The sequence below is a fragment of the Pinus tabuliformis genome, chromosome 9 (assembly GCF_031772625.1).
Source record: "Pinus tabuliformis cultivar Carrire ecotype Pingquan chromosome 9, CPIR1, whole genome shotgun sequence".
NCBI lineage: Eukaryota > Viridiplantae > Streptophyta > Pinopsida > Pinales > Pinaceae > Pinus > Pinus tabuliformis.
In genome coordinates, this window is record NC_142307.1 from 1,907,243,769 (window position 1) to 1,907,258,809 (window position 15,041).

Sequence of the window (15,041 nt, forward strand, 5' to 3'; positions counted from 1 at the left end):
ATACATTCACAGCATATCCTCTAGGACTTGATTTACTTGCTTCTTTTCTCCATCAGTCTGCGTATGATACACAATACTAAATTCGACATGAGTCCCCAAGCCCGTAAAGAGAGTTTTACAAACTTCTGATGTAAATTTCACATTCCTATCAGAGATCATAATCTTTGGAATTCCATGCAGTCTAAATATTTCCCGCCTAAATATATCTGCAATTTTCATAGTCTTGTATGTAGATTGAACATGAATAAAATGGGTTACTTTACTCAACTTATCTACGACCACCATGATGGAGTCATTTTTCCTCTTGGTTTTAGGAAACCCTGTGATAAAGTTCCGAGTAATTACTTCCCACTTCCACTCTGGAATGGGTAATGGATGAAGCAATCCATTAGGATGTTGATGTTCAACCTTGACTTACTGGCATTCTAAAAATCTGGCTAGGTATTCAATAATATCTCTTCTCATTCTAGGCCAAAAAAAGTAAAAATTATAGTAGAGAACAATTTTCTATATCCGGGATGGGCAACATAAGGCCTCTTATGAAATTCATCAAATATTAGTTTTCTAATGGTTAGCTGATTAGGAACATAAGTCCTTCCTCTAAAAGTTAATAATAATCTTCATTTAGGTTGTAATCAGAATGTTGTTTAGATCTTTTTTTTTTGTTTGGCTTGTTGCGATAAAAACAGATATTTTGGGTCCTTATCTGCAACCTCTCTGATCAGATCTGAAAAATTAAACTGAACTTGGCTATATGAAATTTCATTTATATGATGTGAATTCTGCTCAATGTTTCTACTACACGATTCTCGTTTCCTTTTAGATGCTTAATATCAAAATTGAATTCACTTAAGAAAACTTTCCATTTGGCTTGTCATGCATTAAGACTAGGTTGTTTAAAGAAACTGGTCAAGCTACTATGATCGGTAATTAACACAAACTTGTTTCCTACTAGATAATGTCTCCATACTTTTAGATCATGTACTACCATAGTCAATTATAAATCGTAAGCATAGTATCTCTGCTCATGCTCTTTTATTTTCCAAGATCCATATGCAATTACCTTACCCTCTTGCATCAATACTCCTACCACACCTTCCTTTTAGGCATCAGTGCAGACAAAAAATTCCTTCTCAGCGTATGCAATTTTTAACAAAGGAGTTGTGGTTAATAAATGTTTCAACAACTCAAAACTACGTTGAAAATCCACAATCCATTTGAAAGCTTTTCCTTTCTTCTATAAAGCGGTGATAAGATAAGCTATTTTGGAGAATCCTTCAATAAAACGTCAATAATATCCTGTTAGGCCCATAAAGGATCGGATGTCAGTGACATTAGCAGGAATAGGTCATTCCATGATAGTTTTAATTTTCTCCGACGAACAACAATCCCCTCTGCAGAAATTATATGTACTAGATATTGGATATGATCCTTATAGAAATCACACTTATTATATTTAGCATATAGTTGGTGCTCGTGTATCGTTTGAAAAATTATTTGCAAATGTTTCTTATGCTCTTCTAAATTCTTTGAATATATAAGGATGTCACCAATAAAAATTAGGACAACCTTATCAAGATAAGGATGAAACAAACTATTCACGAGACTCATAAAGGTTGTTGGAACATTGGTAAGACTGAAGGGCGGTCGCAATCTTGGGTCTTTTTACTTCTTGAATTTCTTATCTGACCCCTTCCTTAGTAAGGTAACTGATGGTTTTATCATTGTCATTTATTAATGACCAGTTCTTTTCCAACCAGTCAATTCCAATTAGAACCTCTTAAGACTGTAAAGGTAATACATTCAAACTTACATTAATTAACTGACCTGCTACATTAATTATACAATCATCTATTTTGGTTGTTACCCTTCTTCTTTCCCTGGTGGCTAGTTGTACCAACCAAGGGTTCTTCAATTTACAAGCTTGCATATGGCACATTTCCATGATTTTAGGACTGACATAACTTAAACTGGCTCCTGGATCTACTAAAATTGACACAGCGTGGTTATGTAGCTTACCTTCAAGCTCGATCATAGTAGGTTGATATTTAGCTTGATGATCATCGAAAGAAACAATCTTAGTATGTTTTTGGCTACCTCACCCACTGTAGAGGCCTCTTGGAGGTTGGTAGCTTGCTTCGTTCTAGTGCGGTGAGGACAATTTTTGTAATAGTGAGGCTCTCCACAACCCCAACACTGCAATGGGGGTTTTTGTGATTGCCTAAACTCTAATTTGTTGGAAACCTACACTTGTTTAGTTTCATTTTGCGATTTAAATTTATGTTGATTCCTTCCAGGAAATTTATTATGCTGACTTTTATGTAAAGTTTTGGCGTTTCCACCCTTCACATTTTTCAGGTTCTCGAAGTTTTTCAATGCCTTTTTCATGCTTTGGGATTTTGAAAGTGTCATTATCTCGACCACACATCACTTTTCTTGTAGAATGTGTTTTCAAGACACTCATAATTATGCTTATTGTTTATTATTTGTTTACTGTTGTCGACAAGGTTTCCTTCCATGGTTTTTTAATATTAAAACTGAGATATTTGTTCAATTCATCACTTTGTTTGATTCACATTGGAAGTTATGGTTTACTAGGTTATATTGGAATGTTTCTTGATATTATTGCATATCATTCCTTGGGGTATTAACCCATGTCAATACATGTTTTGGTCTTATATAGTTGTCACAATTTCATTTCAATCCCTGGGTAAATAAATATTGTAATAATTTTGTGTGCATTGTTTCTTGTTCATGTTGAGTACATTGTTTCTTTGTTCATTCTGAGTAATTTTACTAATTATTATTTCTTTAATAACATCAAACTATTCCATAGGGGAACAGAGTCTAGTTCCCCTCTAACTGGGCACCAAGAATTTTGTAACAAAATAGGGTTGGTTCCCCGCAGCCTCTAGCTTGCAGTGGGAACCTAACCTATGTCCAACATCTGAGGTTATATATGTGTATATTTAGTCAAATTAATTTAGGACAAATTAAAATATTTCCTTGTACTACTACAATTCCAAACAAACACACCTCCCACTGTGTCTCATATGACTCAGGTGTTTTCATTGTTCTGTTCTTTAATATTTTACCAGGCCTAAATTGTGCCCATAGTATATTTTTTAAGAAACACTCTAGCATTTCCTTATCATAGACATCTGTAGAAACCAGATCTCACATATAATAAGAAAAATACTTTCAGATACAGATATTGCACTGTAACAACATTTGGGTTTTCCTTCAACTTATTTTTTCCAGAGAATTTACCAGAAAACTCGAGACATAAGATTTCTCTATAACATTTTAATGCTTCAAATTTTTTCCCTCGTATTTATTAAAACACTTTATATTATTCTATAAACAAAACATATAGAAATCAGACTAAATTTTTTCAAGGAATTCTAGTCACTTATCTGTTAAATTTAGCTATACCAGAGAAATAGAACTAGGAAGAAACTTCTTTGTCCTCCCAACCTATGAGACTCGCAATTACGTCCAAGTCTCCCCTCGATCTTCTTGGTTTCTAGAGCAGTTCAAGACAATTAGCATTCTAAGACCTCAAGAACTCCAACCCACTCTAGATTATTCTTCTTAACGGATTCCACTAGTTATGACCAACTCAAGAAGACCCTCCAGCGATGCAACAACTTTTCTTGATAGCGTCCTGTCACAAGTTCACTTATCTTTTACTCTTACTTCCTCACTTAGCCACACATGGCCTCCCCACTAAGAAATTTTCTTTTTAATTATCTCCAGGGAAGGATGTAACTATCTAACTATGTACAAACCCAAGGTTTTCCTCTTTTGAAGTCTTTCTCGTCATTTCTCTGACTAAGCATAAATTTTCTTTTAAAGCAAATAAAATAAAATGATAATCACTACACATAGTCTTAACCAAATCAAGTCTCACATTGTAAAAAGGTAAATTTGTTTTCATGACCATGGGTTGCAATATTAGTTAATCCTACATATTAAAATATTTTTTTGATGATCCATATTGAATTTTTTTATTATTATGAATATTTTTAAATTTCACATATTAATTTATATTAAGAACTAAATGAATTACACATTTCCATTTTATTAATATTATTAGGAAGTATTTGATATTTTTTATTTTATTTTTCAACTTTCGATTTTTTTTTTTTTATTGTTGTGGGGTGTTGCAACCTAATCATTGAGCCGAGAGGCTCATTCTACATGCCAGTATGATATGATGTGTAAATCTGTGCATTGGTCACCAAAGTTGAAATTTTGCTCATGTCAATCAAAATAATTTTTTAAAAAAATCTAATAAATAAATAAATAACTATACAAAACATTTAAATAATGTCTGCTCATAAACAAATTTGCAAGTGAAGAAACTGGATCCCTCTGGGCTCATGTTAGATATGTAATTAAGATGGATCTATGCTGGTTAGTTATAAATTGTGTGGATAAAAGATTGTGTGAATAAAAGGAGGAGTTCCATTCTTTATGAACACCCCAATATCTTACTAATTTTTGGGTTTAACCACCCCAACATGTTCTCCTTGAGATTGTTGGGCAATTGAGACCACCATGTTGAGCACTCCTCCAGATTTTCTTTCTCTGTTTTCATTTTCAGTTAACAACACTTGTGTAGATCTTCCCTTTCTATATCCATTTTCAATGAAGGGTAAATTTGAAATTTGAATAGAATAAAGATCTCAAATTCAATCGTTGAAACTTAGGATTCTTTACTCACATTTTTTTTAACTTCTAATTACTTTATATTAACTCGTGTGACATCGAAAATATTTTATTTATGACTGATGTTGAGTGAAATATTTTTACCACATTGGATGTTAATATCAATAATTAATGGAGCGACCATAGTGAGATTGAGATTATTGATGTCTTATAACTAAACATGCATATTCATTTTTGTTTTTTATTATAGCTGATATTGATCGTGTATTTAGAGAATATTTTATTTTTATTTTAAGAGGGACACTTGTGAACTCCATGTTGAGCATGGACACATTGCCCTCATATTGAGCTGTAAAATGCACCTTTCAACATAAAAGTCAAAACTTTTTTGTTACCTTATGAAAAAATCATTTTTTAATCATAAAATCCTTTATTATCTTAAATATTTCTTGAAAAAATCATTTTTTAATCATAAAATCCTTTATTATCTTAAATATTTCTTGAACTAAACTGTCGATTAATTTTAAGAGTTGGAACTACTATTTATTTGGAATATAAAGTGGATATATATATATATATATATATATATATATATATGAAATCCAATTTCAAGGTCATAGCCAAGCTAGACACCAAATTAGTGTATGAAACCCCTTGTTTGTGGAACAAGAGATGCCCAAAGATTTATCTACAAAAACATACATACCCTTCCCATAATTTTGATCCTATAACTTTTTAAGAAAAAACACATAATTATATATATAACATTTTTAAAAAATAATTAAATTTCATATTATATATAACATTTAAAAATAAAAAATAAAAAATTCATTAAGAGCGCACAAATTTTAAAAATACCATTACCCATCAAATTTAACCAACACTAACACTAATAAATCAACATTACGTCATAATTACAGTGTAATTTCTAAAATGATAAGTTCGTTGTAAATTTTTAGTAGTCAAAATTCTAGATTCATACCTGCATGATTAAAATTGATTTATTGTAACGTTGTTATAATTTCTAAAATATTAACTGTGTTTCAGAGAGTCAAAAATTCTAGAATCATACTGGGTTGGTAATTATGAGACTTATTTGCTCAAGTTCCGCTCATATGACAATGGGGCCACATATCAGTGTTATGTCCCTAAGCGTAGAGCGCAAGGTATCTTCTTGCGGTACGGTTCAAACGCAATAACGACAGACTACTCGGTCATGATTGCAACGTGTCATCTACTTAGAATTTACGTGTCTAAATGTGCCACGTCATATACTTTAACTTACCTTAGCTTATGTGACAAGTTGAACAAGAATACGAGGAGAATATCTTTTGAACTTAACCCATCCTATTTGACAAGTCGAATAAAGAGAATATATTTTAATATACATTTTTTTTGGTTTAAATAAGGAAATAACGTTTTCAGTGTAAAACATAACAATTTCGATTATGTTGGAAGCATGGTCTTTATGTGTAAATCCAGATTAATATATTCTTTAATCACATATCATGCGGAGAAATGTAATCGAAATTTAATATTTAAAATGGTGGAAGATTTTTCAAATAGGAATGAGTATATTTTTTTATTATAATAAAAATAGTTATTTTAATTAGCACAACCATATTAATAAATGTGGTTATGGATATGTACAATTATATTAATAAATGTGGTTGATAAGTGTCAAAGAGATTTATATTAAATTTTAGGAATAATATTATAAATTTTATAAATAATATATACCTTAAGAATATAAATTTTTAGATAAATAAACTCAAGAAAATAATATTAAATCTTTAGATAAATAAGTATAAGGGATTGACGTTATAAACCCTAGGGATTGTAAACCCAAAGGGATAATATTAAACCTAAGGGATTAAGATTTTAAACCTAAGGTATAAAAACCTATTATAAATATTATAAACCTTAAAATAAACATAGTTGACCATGGTTAATTTTCATAAATCCAAAGGAATAATAAACCTAAGAGATTAATACAAAAAATTTAAAAGATTAACATTACATAAAGATAGTTACTATGATAGAAATAGTTATTTTAATAATATTATTATTTAAAAATTTTAAACTATATTTTAGCTATTTTTATTTAAAATTTAGTTAAAAATTAAAAAAATATTAAAATTGTAATTATAATTATTGACATTATATAATTAAATGTTACAAGAGATTGTGACAACGTTGAATTAAGTATTTTAGGGTAGTTGATTTGTGAAGTCTTGTAAACTAAGAGATCCAAGATTTAATTACTAGATAGTGCCCTGGGCTACAGAAAGGAGTACAAAGTACAGGTAGTAGACCCTAAAGTTGTAATGATAACAACACGTGGATTACAAAAAATATTAATAATAATAATAATAATAAATATGAAAAAAGTTATACATATCTTAAATTATCCATGAAATTTAAACTCTTTGATTTATGTGGATTTTTTGTTCTCAATTTATAAGTTCAAATTTCATAGGAAAAAGAAAAAAAGACTGAAAATAAAAATTACCTATGAAAAAAAAACTATTTATTTTTTCATTTTACATTAAAATATATCTAATTTAAACTTAATTTCTATGCATATAACAAGGACTACATAGTATCTAGTGCATGTCTTTTAGCTTAAATATAACTTAATTAAACTAAAAAACAATAAAGACAAAGTTTTCATTACAAAAATAAAACAACTAATCAAATATTGTATGGTTGAATGCCATCACCAAAAATTAAGAAATATGATTAACTAATATTGTTTATATTAACATATATGCACTTTACTATATATATGTTTATTTTTTAATATATATTTATGAGTTTTATTTTTTATTAATATATATAATTTTTTATAGTTAAATTTATTAGAATATGTTTTTAATATAATGGCAAGTCTTTTTAAATTAAAAATATGGAGAAAAAACCATAATTGATGAAAATGAAAACAATAGAAAAAATAATAAAAATCAGTAACTAATAGAAATAGAAGTTACTAAACAACTCATAATAAAACCTCACCCAATCACCTTGCAAATAAATAATATTAAAAAATAACAAAGTTAAATAGTCAATATTAAACCATAACTAAACTATAAAAAAAATTGATAAAAACAAACTAATGCGTAATACCATGCGGATTCAACTAAATGATTTAAAGTTAGAACTAAATATCTTTGATATTATTGTTCATTCTAAGTTCTTGGCTTATCCACCACTTTCTGGTTATTCAGTATTTTGAGAATATTAGGCCTAAACTGTTAGACTATATCGGATATTGAGTCAGTTTACCACCCCTATTAGAGTAAGGAAGGACTCCAAAATTTTCCAGAGTTTTATTCCAAAATAAATATATATAGGTAAATACCCAATTTCTAATTCCAATGGTGAACCTGACATTCATGGTCGGAAATTATTATCTAGTTTTATGAACATATATGAACATATATGGTCGGAAATTAATATTTAGTTTTATGAAGGAAAAATCTATCAACCTTTCTCTAGAACTTTTGACTAAAACAAGAAATACGCCTCGTGGAGAATTAGTTAAAGTTCCATGAATTAGTTAAAGCTAGGCTTCCTTTGACTAAAACGAGCAAAACACGTTCCCTGAAAATAAGATGAGCTAAACTTCTTTTTCATAAAGGAAAGAAGCCAAAGCAAAACAGGACAACTCCTCTCTTCCTCGCTCTTCCATATTTTTTCCACACAATAACAGACTCCATGAATGTACTTTACCTCTGAAGCCCAAATACAGATTGAACCATCTTTCTCTCTTTCCCTTCGTATTTTTCTGCTGTAATTCTCTGAAAAGGCAGTGGCCTGCTGCCACGGATAAGCGAGGCCCGACAGGGTGGGTCAGACGAGCATTATACACTAGCTACCTATTCGATTCGACGTGAATTCCGCCATTCCACGCCCTCCGGGCCCAACAGGTAGTGACACGCCACTATCTGCCATTCCAAACGGAAACAAATTTGTGGAAAAACATCAAGAAAACCAGGAAAAGCTCAGCGGTGCCATGGTTTTATGATTGCAGTAACATATTATTTTATCAGAGCTCAATTCTTGTTCACAATTAGTTGCAAAAATCGCCAAAGAAAATTATTTGAAATCAGAATTTTCAGACAAATATACAGTTTTCTGACCAGTGATTGCGAGCTTTTACCTAAATCCAGAAGGTCTTGCAATGGATCCTCGGCTTTCTCTGTTACCTGTTTCACTGGATATTTCATTTTCTTTAAACAGTTACAACAGTTTTGATAATTTATGATCTCTATTGAGTGCTTCATGCAATACAAGTACCAGTAGCTATCTCTATTGCGTGCTTCACTGGTGTACTTTACTGGTATCATTATGTAAAGAAAACAAGAATCGTGAAGATTTCGAAGCCAAAATATATTTAATACAGACCAGTAATAGTTCGATTATTAACCGATTATACAACTAGTTACTGCAAAGGCTTAAGATTAAAATCCAGCGGTGGATTTCAGCTATGAGACAGATTTTATAGGCAAGCCAACACTATACGCTATATTGAGATTGATCGTATAAAGGGAATTTTCCCTGGGATTATTATACAAAATTAGCCGTCCAGAGCTCTGGTAAGAGCAGGCATGGTAAAGATTCTTGAATACATACAAAGAAAACATCAACAACGAGGAAAATTTAATAGGCAAGCCAACACTATATTGAGATTGATCACATAAAGGGAATTTTCCCTGGGATTATTATACAAAATTAGCCGTCCAGAGCTCTGGTAAGAGCAGACATGGTAAAGATTCTGGATTAAATGCAAAGAAAACATCAAACATGAGAAAGATTTTATAGGCAAGCCAACACTATATTGAGATTGATCGCATAAAGGGAATTTTCCCTAGGATTATGGTACAAAATTAGCCGTCCAGAGCTCTGGTAAGAGCAGGCATGGTAAAGATTCTTGATTACACGCAAATGAAACATCAAGAAGCCAAAATTCATATTTACAGGACCCCTTGGATTATCACCATCACCCTCCTCTGATCAATCCGTTTCCCTTTCCTGCTGAAAGGAGAGCTTTAAGCATCTCCGTACTTATTCCAGCAGAGAAGCATGGATACACAGCGGCGCATTATGTAGAACCTTGCGCGCTGCTCCTTCACGAGACTCGAACAGCGGCGGGTGAAAGAAGACCTGACCGGGCCTGAGGAATCACTAGGGCCGAAATAACAGTTTTCTTGTTGTCTTCTTTTGCTGCTGCCGCTGCTGTGGCTGTTGCTCCTTTTTTTATTAGAGGATTTCCAGTACTTGTCCTCCATAAGGAAGCTCTCGCCTATCTGGGATTTGCACTCCGACCCAGAGTTCGACATCGTGTCCGGCTTGTGGATCGAACCTGAGACGTCGCTTGCGGCCAACTGCACTTTCTTGTACTTAAAAAACACCCGCCTGCACCGCTCCTGCAAGAAAAAAAAGGGAGGAGGCTACTGAATACGCAAACCCTTGCCAATACGAAAACCCAAATTGGGCTCCCTACGCAAAGTTTTCTGGGACGAGACGGAACTTGGAAGCTTTACAGGCCAGAAGTACGGGGGACTCAACGTCAATTTGAGCTCAGCTGCTCTGTTCACTCGACGATTCTGGTGCCCTTGATTGGACTGACGAAACGGCCCGGTGCTATTTATAAAGCAAATGACAGAAGCCGGCACGGCTTCTTGTGGAGCACCTCCAAATCGAAACGTCCAATCCAATGGAGAATGGCCACGGCATCACCGACCATTAAAACATCAGGAGAATTTTAAAAATTACGCAATCTCTCTCACTGACACCTCTGAGTTCTCATTAATCTTTTCCTTCCGCGCCCAATCTTCCGTTTCATCCACCACCGGAATATCTTAAATTTGGCGGAAATTTTCACATCTCAGGTCCGTATCAGTGAAATTACAGTATCGAATTTATTTGCAGCGATTCCGTCACAGGCGAACACCAAAAAATATGTTAACCATAGTTGAGAAACGTTAACCAGAGTTGTTGGCGTGTGGGGTAACCACGCGTATAATGGGAGTGGGTGTCACATGGGCGTCGCAACAGACACAATTTGGCGGTCGGGGCCCGCCGCCTGGCACAAGCGGCCAAGGTTGTTCAGCGCTTCTGTAGCGTTGTCCCCAGCGTCATTCTCACACACGTGTCCGTCGGCGCCGGTCAGGGAGAGCGCAGGCCATTGTTCCCGGCTTGTGGGACCGGAATAAAACACGTTGCGCCGGTAGTCAACCTCGACAGCATCATTATTGCCCTAGTGGTGTTGTCATTTGCTGACTAGATTATTAGAAAAGCATGCACCACACACTTGCTGACGTAGAACTTTATTTCCCTAGTGCTATGCATTTGTCGTTGCCCTTTACCGTGGTGGGGCCGGGGCATGCTCAGCTTGCCTCCTCACCACTAAAATAATGGGGCCCATCCTATCCCTATCTCCATCCCTATTTAATGTTCGTGGCTATTTTTTATGGATCGTGGTCCTAGTGGACATGGCCCTTCTAGAGGGCACACATCCTAATACTGCTAGGGCCACTGGTTTACACAATACTACATTGTAAATTGTGTGAAGGTTTAAAAATTAATTTCTAATCATTTGGAGTGCCTATATGTTCGGTAGAGCATGTTATGCCTCATGCAACCAATCACCACCGTTACCTTTTGGTTGAAAACCGGTTAAATCTAAACTGCCCTTCATAACGTTATTGCAGGGGCTTTGCTACACATTCCTAGGCAAGAATCACATTTTCTAATCTCCCAATGTATAGACCATACATGACATTAATAATTTCCAAGGGACAAAAGAAAATCTGCGTTCGCTAAGCTTCCACATGGGCTCTGTACCTAGTCTCGACTCATGCATATTCTTAAAATTATCCAGATTTGTTTTATGTAGGCCCAAATTTTGTTTGAATGGTGATTTTATTTTTATTTTTATTTTATTATTTGAATTTTATTATTGGGGTAGGTTTAATAGTTAAGAGCAAGTATTTTTTCTTAAGAGGTCATAGGTTCAAAATCATAGAGGATTAGAGTATGTATGCTTTAGCAAATTTAGCAGTCAAACTGTTGAGCGGAAGTGGGTCCCTTGTCCCACAAACAAGGGGTTCTTATACACCAATTTGGTATCTAGGTTGTCAGTGACCTTAAAATTAGATAATAATAATTATTTTTTAACGAATGTTTGAATGTTTTTTTAATGATGGAAATAGATTCAACACCCTCAAAAACCTTTATAACATCTAAAAGTCTGAAACTTAAGCCTCACTTTTCTTCTAAACTGTAAATTTGAGCTATACAATCTATATAATCTAAATATCCTAAAAACATTTTAAAGTGTTGAATTTATTTTTGTATTCAAAAATATAATTTAAATAATAAAAAATCACATTTTCAACACTAATTATACCTATTTTCATCATAAATAAAACAAATAAAAATAAAAATACACAAATTAATTATACTGTAGCATTGACAAACTTCCCTCCCTTTGTAACATAAAAATTTGAAATTGATTGACATTAAAATTTGGATTTTTAATCAATATAAAACATTTGTGGAATTTGTGATAATTAAGGTCAATTTAAATTAAATCTTATTTCACAAAGAAATTTTCACCCTGAGTAATTTTTTTAAAATTTATTATTAAAAAAGTCATTATAATTACAAGTTTAGCTTATTCTTCAATAACACTCTAATAATGTAGCGAACCTCTTTTAAGTTGCTCAAAATCTAATAATGCAATAAATTAAAGTATAACTGGTTTTGAAATGACTTGAATCAATTTATAATTTGGTTAAATGTTAACCAACATCATGTCATTGTACACAAAAGTCAGTCAGATATTTTACACAAAAGTTAGATAACTAAATAATTTTCAAAATGATTTGTTTCTCTTTATTTTTTCTAATGAGATTTTAAAAATAATTAAATTTCAATCCTAATGTTTCCAATGATTTTGTTTAATCTATATTTCTAATTTTTTATATTTTAAAAGATTTATTCTTTTAATTATTTTTTAGAAGTGGGAAAAATTATCATAATTTAATTATCAAACTAGTAGTAAGGACAATTATCTCTGGCAACTAATGATCATAATTTAGTTGTCAAACTAGCAATAAGGACAACTATCTCTGGCTACCATACGCCAATGCACGTTGACTCATCATCCTTATTCTAGGAAAACCACCCACTTGGTAAGGGGGCAGACTTTGACTCATCATCTAAAACCACCCCAAATAAAATAACCCGCTGATAATCTTTCATTCTTGCCACATGCCTCTGGATCTTACATCGTTAACCTATTTCTTTACGTCTAAAAAACAAAATTTTAACCAAACAAAAACAATTTTAAAACATACTCCCTTTTTTTAAATTCTTAAAATTTAATTATATTAAAAAATATCTCATCAATTCTTCAAAAAAACCAAGGCAATCTAGAACTTACTAGACCAACGTATGTTTCTAAAACAAAATACTTCAGGTTTTGCTATAATTCACGTCTCTACTTACAACGTGGTAAAAAATCAAATGTTAAATATACAATATATCTAGAACTAAATTCTGCCGCAAAAATGGACTCGATTCACCGAATCTTTGACCGGAACTGAAGCACGTGAATGTGAGAAAAGAAACCGGAAGCTTAGTACTATGTTATGTCTTATGCTTTACACGTTAAAATGCACGTCCACATCAACCATTACAGATAAGCAATAAGGTTAAGTTATATACGCATACTCCCCTTCACGGGAGTGATTCACACCACTAATCTTAATACTAAACCAATTTCCCCAAAAAAGTGAAGCCATGAAAAATTAAGAAATAATTAAGTAAAATGATTCCACTATCATACTTATGTATATATATGATATAACCTTTAATGATTAAATTATAAACAATAAAACATTTCCATCTTAAAAGACAAATCAAGAAATATTTATAATATTTTAATTTTTATTTATAGTTTGACGTTGATAGGTTTTTTTTTCAAATAATTATATTCAACCATTTGCAATTATATATATATATATATATATATATATATAAATAAGTATTTTGGATTTATACATATAAAAGTATTTTGGATAAAAAGAGTTATATTCAACCCTTTGTAATTTTATATATATAAAAATATTTTGGATTTATATTTATATATATATATATATATATATATATATATATATAAGTATTTTGGATAAAAAGAGATTAAAATAATGTTAAAAAGTTATTGAAAAAAATTTAAATGTTAAAACTAAAATATGTTTAAAATTATAGTGGAGAAGTGATACAATAAAAAACAAAATAAATATCTTATATAGTTTTCTTGATTTTAGAAAAGCTTTTAACATAAAGATTAGGATAATTTTTAAAATAAATTAGAAAAAAGGAAAAGTTCTTTAGACTTGAGACTTTAGAATAATTTAGAGGAAGTAAAAGTTCATTTGAGTTGAGAGACATGACAATAAGGATGTATGAGAATGCTATTTTGAAGTTTAAGAACACAATGGTTTTGGTTGGTTTGAAGAATTATTTCTAATATAAAGTTTAAGCAAGGTTGTCTTTTACCATTTTTTATATACATATTAATAAGTTAAAAGGGTTATTTGGAAGAAACAAGTTGTATTGGTTTCACTCTCAATGGTATAGTTCCTATCCATAAGCAACTAAAAATCCTCAAGTATTTTTACTATAGCATGGGTATCACTATTAACATCGACAAAATGAAGGTTATGATAATTAAATCCAAACAAAATGAAGGTTATGATAATTAAATCCAAAAAAATTACTTACACTAACTATGTATATGACAACACCAATTTGATTGGAACTATAACATTGAGAAAAAGATAAGTGGAGGTGGAAAACTTATTATGAACTTGAAAATAGTTGCAAATCAATAAACCTTTAGCTATAAGGTAACAAGAGACTCCTCTTTGAGACTCTTATCACTCTTGTTATAGTATATGGTTGTGAATTTTGGGGTTGGAACATTTCAAGAAAATTGTGGAGAAAGATATGCTAGATATAAAAGTTTTTTATAACTTGTAATCTTAAAATAAAATCCATACCCCACTGTCATATCCTCATTATAGAAGAAAGCATGGCTATGAAAGGTACCTAGTGTACAAGAATACAATAAATAACATTAACAACAAGAGGTTCTCTGAGATTGCTTCAAACTCCAATCAAAACCACTTGTGGTTAAAGCATGGTTGGCAAAAAGATTCCAAGTCTTAGATATGTAATTAGGGTATAAAGGAAGAGAACTCTCTAAATAATAATGACAATATTACAAATTTTCATAAATCTAAATTTAAAGAGAAATTGTGGTGTGATAAAGAATTAGAAGATGAAAGAAAATT